The following is a 4,980-nucleotide window of genomic DNA, read 5'->3' on the forward strand; positions in this document are numbered from 1 at the left end:
ACTCATAGTATATAATAAATTTAAATGACAAACATTTATTTTATTCTTTAAGCAGATGCTGAACCATTAAAATGAGGTTGAGGACATGGACATTTGACAGAAAAAAAAATCGTAGCATCCAGGTCGTCCTACCTTTGAAATATAAACTTTACATTTCAGAAAAAAATATCCTGTAACATGATAAACGTATGGTCATTTATCATAATTTAAAACCATAACATATTGCATGGACTGTATCTAATAACCACAGAAACAGCATACACACCGTATGTTTGAATATTGGAAAAAACATTTAGACTAGATCTTGGAACCAGACATAACATACTGAATATATCTAAGAATCACAGACAATACATACATGTATACGTGTAGACCATTTCTTAGAAACCCATATAATTCACACAGAAAGTATCCTGATCTAGTTTTACTTGGTTAATATAGTAAAGTTATCATTTAATAAAAAATCCTTTCACATATGCTAAGATACAATACCAAGTCCAATTCAGGCGTTATATTACACTCAATTCTTTGTGTAAACAGGAAATGTGACTTTGATTATGACAGTACAATCCTGTTGAAGCAATTGTCTCTCTTGTTTGCTTTCTTTTCCTCCTTTATTTTCTTTAAGATGCAAGTTATATTTAAAAGCCATATCTATTATTGGAACAGCTTTCCTTTTTGGAGAAGACGTTACTAAGTTGAAAAACTTGTGTCTAATCCATTTGTAATTTTTGAACAATAAAATATGTTTAAACTAGCTTTCCTTTTAATATACATATTGGATAAAATCAAATCAATCAAAACAAATTTAACTAATTTTGTTCTTTTTATTATCATAAAACTTTTAATTTTTCCAAATTTGCATACAGTTAATATATTTTTCATGCATAGCATTATGGTACAAAATAGACAAAAATGTAACCAATTAAAACATATATAACAAGAGGTCACAATGTGGTTTCAAGAGATTTTTTTTAATAGAAAGACTAATTCAATTGACATTTTTATAAACATTCTATTCTATTATAGACCAATCAAATTTACTTGTGACTTTTGGACTTTCTGTCTTGTAACTCTTAGTCCTTTGACTTATTACTGTTTTTTCAACACATAATGTCAACAATCAACGAGCATAACATGTGAACAGTCAATTCCAGTTTAAATATTCATTATATTTAAAGTTAAATTATTTGTTATAATGAAGTTTAAGCATATCATAATCATTATGTTTGCTTTCTGTATTCACAACATTTTAGGGCATACGATACAGTTTTGATCCCGTATATACAGTTTGATGAAAATTTCCATACAGGCTATTTTTCGCCTAATTAAATCAAATATGTAATAAAAAATATACCTTCATGTGCTATTTTTTTTAGTTAAATGAGGTCGAAATATTGTATATTTGTCCAAAATTCGGATTTGTGATCGTATTTTCTTTTTCAAGAGAAATCCATAACTTTTTTGTTTTAAAAGATAAACACAAATTGTTTTTTGTTAAATAATTTGTGATTTCTGTATTTTATAAGAATCCTAAAAATTGTGCATTTTTTATTCAGAAATAACTCATATTTATCAAATGGTCATGAATTGAGAAAAAAAGTAATTTTTTTTGCTGTATATTTATCAACATTAAAAAAATTGCACTATTTACAGTTTTATAAAATTTGGTTCACATAATCTCCCTGCAAAATGAAACAGTATGTTGTTTTAAAAAATAGGGGTCCATGCACTGGTTTTCAAATTAAATCAGTTTGAGTGATTAAAATCAGTCGAAAAAATGCATCTTTTCCCGATATGTCACAGTTTGACGTCGTGAAAATAACATTTAACGTTAGCAATGTCATTACCTCCCCTGTAACTGTATCGTATGCCCTTAACAATTATATTGTGAATATTATAATACAGATGATAAAGCATCCTCTATGCAACGAAGAAAGTCCCCAATGAAAACTGAGATTTAGAGCTTACCTGAATTATACCAGAAGAATCACTGGTGTAATACTTTCCAAAGTATTTTTGAATGGAGTTTTTATACATATTTTTTTCTTTTGAAATTCGTATTTAATCTTTATTTAGAGAGCCATTCATTGTTGACAGACCTTATGGAATATTTTTTTTTACAAAACCAAATATAAGGGGGGGAGAATAATACTACACATATCAAAGAAGCAAACAGTTCATAACTACAAGGTATTCAAGTATGACACCTTAATATAATGAAATATTATGAAATACAAAACCCAAAGAAAGTAACCTTACTAAAAACTTCAAATAGTTGTCAATGCTACTCCAGTAGATAAAGGTAAAAAAAACACTTCTAAAATGTATCTAAAAAGGAGTAATTACAAAACAGATATATAAAAAAAACCAATCCCTGAATTTTACATTACTCTATCATAGTGGTAAAAATATAAAACAAAAACTCAAAACTAAGTGCAATAAAACAAGTCTTCTCTGTTCTTTAAAATTGTTCTTGCCCTTCACTCTTTGACACTTGTATGGCAAGCACTAAGAAGTCTTGATAAACCTAAAATAAAATTACCTTCATGTAAAATTCACAAAATCTGGTTTAATTATTGAAATAAACATTATGAAAGAAAAAAAAAAGTTTAAACTATTTTTATTACATTTCCAAAAGATGACTAGCTTTCCCAATGATATATTAAACTCAAGTTGGTATGGTGTCTTTTCCTAATCTTCTGGTTTGGACATGTCGCAAAAACAAACTTTTTTTGGCTTAAAAATATTCTACCAAGTATAATTCATTCTGGACTGGAAAATCTCTAGCTTGCAAGGTAGATCCAACTTTCAAAACATTAAGTGTAATCAAGCGTATTTAAATTTAATTAGAAAAAAAAACACTTTTATAATCAAGGGCAGATAATTACATTGATTTGATAGGACAATTTGTGTTTTGTTCTAATGGACAGACAGACTGACAGGGTGAGTCCTATATTCACCCCAAAAACTCAATAAGTTGGATAAGGATACGATTATATCATGGCAACTGTTTGGAGCAGCATGTCCAGTCTGCCTTACTTCACTAGAGTACTAAGCAGATTTTCCATTGGCCAATAAAACATAAAATCTCCATGAAAAAATGTTAAAAAGATGAATTGAAACTATGCCTTAGTTAAATGGATTTTAATGAAGTTGTAATATGTATATGTCTCATATTTAAAGGTGTTTTTTTTCAGATCAAATAATCCTAAATTTCTTTCAACATCAACATACAGTAGTACCTGATCGCTTTAATCTTCACTGTTGTTAGGGTAGATGTTCTTTTGGTTGAAATACTACTCACAACTTCAATACACTCTGAAACAATATACACATAGATATATCTTTATATCATTGGATACAGAACAGAGAAAAAGAGTTTTAATTTGCAATATATACACTCTCTTTAACTTGATTGACATACTCAGATAAATGAAAAAAACAGTAAAATTCTTTTTTTCAAAACTAAAGTTTGCTTTAACAAGTTAAAAGTACATAAAGAGTGAATGATTAACTGCAATAACAAAAACTTTTTACAAACATCAATCACCATGTTTGAATTTTTTTAAAAATTTATAGATAAATTATAATCAAAATTAAGACTTTCAAAGAGGCAGTATATGCAGAAATAGCATTTTTCTTGAAAGAAAACAAACTATCAACATAATTTTTATGTTCAAATGTAAATAATGCATCAAACTTAATTTAAAATAAAAGTCTGTTGTCAGATTGAAAATGGTGACATTTTGTATTAGAAAATATTGTTATTTATCAGGGCTTCCAAAAAATCTTTGAGCAGCAGGAAAATTTGAGTCTTATAACCATATATACGGATTTTAAGACTTAGTAACATAAGACAACCATGGTAATTAGTTGGCCATCATAAAACCAATGATTGACAATTTAAAGAAAAAACGATATTAAAACTTTACTTTGAAATAAATTCAATGTTCTAAACGTAAAGTGTTAAACTGACAGTTCATCATTTGAAGTGAGCAACATCAGTGTACTCAGATATCTGCCTTAGACTCTTTATTTGTGTAAAATATAATACCGATATCAAAAACTTTACTTTCGTTTTGAAAAACACATTTGGAAATACCGGATGTAGACTTGACAATGATAAAACATGGACCAGATATGTATAGATTATCGGGTTTTCTGCACATTGATATCGTAAAATATCAGCCGCGAGCCACAATGTGAACCTTTTTGGTGAGTGAGCGTAGCGAACGAGCTAAAAAGTTTCACATTTTGTCGAGCGGCTGATAATTTATGATATCTTTACGTAGAAAACCTGATTATCTGTTTATCATTCTATTAATGGTCTTTTTTTCCTCTCACCCAAGACAATTTTACACTTGACGAAAGGAAGCTTGATAACGTCTCCTCTCGCATTGTGACGTCGCTGATAACTTCTCCTCTCACATTGTGACGTCGCTGATAATGCCTGGTCTCGTTTTGAAGTCTTGATACGAGAATTACTGAGTGACAGAGCAGGGTGATATAGGCGTAGGTTAGGACGATAAGGATACGTAAAATCCATGTGCATTTATAAGGCAGGATTGTTTTTTGGTGAGCATGAATAGATTATTAAATTTCCCACCTGCGCACATGCTCACTAAATCAAACAACATGGTTTTGATGACCTTTTAAAAATCTTCCTCAAATCATATTTATAAAAACATTTGTTAACACCTTTCTAATAACTTTCATTTTTTGAAAAAGAAATTAGATATAAACCGCTGAATGTAGGAACTTCCAAATTTTTTGGTGAATTATTTTAAAATGACTGTCTCTTAAGAAAGCTAAAAAGTAGATGACCGTATCATACTTATCCCAGACGAACAATGTCTGGACAAATTTCATTTGTCAGGAATATATGACCGTTTTGAAAGTCATGTTATTTATTGTATCCAATTAAATTTTTTTTTAACTTATTATTATACACTACCAAATGCTCTATGTATGTGTATC

General features: G+C 28.9%; 1 long non-coding RNA gene across 1 annotated transcript; it reads right to left on the reverse strand.

The window, feature by feature from the left end:
* Positions 1-613: 613 nt before the first annotated feature.
* On the reverse strand, positions 614-4,980 carry LOC139506098 (uncharacterized). The gene is made up of 3 exons (XR_011659910.1): positions 4,958-4,980; positions 3,246-3,321; positions 614-2,530 (listed from the first exon to the last, which is right to left on the reverse strand). It is a non-coding gene; the product is annotated as an uncharacterized lncRNA (long non-coding RNA).

This window comes from Mytilus edulis, unplaced genomic scaffold (assembly GCF_963676685.1).
Source record: "Mytilus edulis unplaced genomic scaffold, xbMytEdul2.2 SCAFFOLD_1459, whole genome shotgun sequence".
NCBI classification, from domain to species: domain Eukaryota; kingdom Metazoa; phylum Mollusca; class Bivalvia; order Mytilida; family Mytilidae; genus Mytilus; species Mytilus edulis.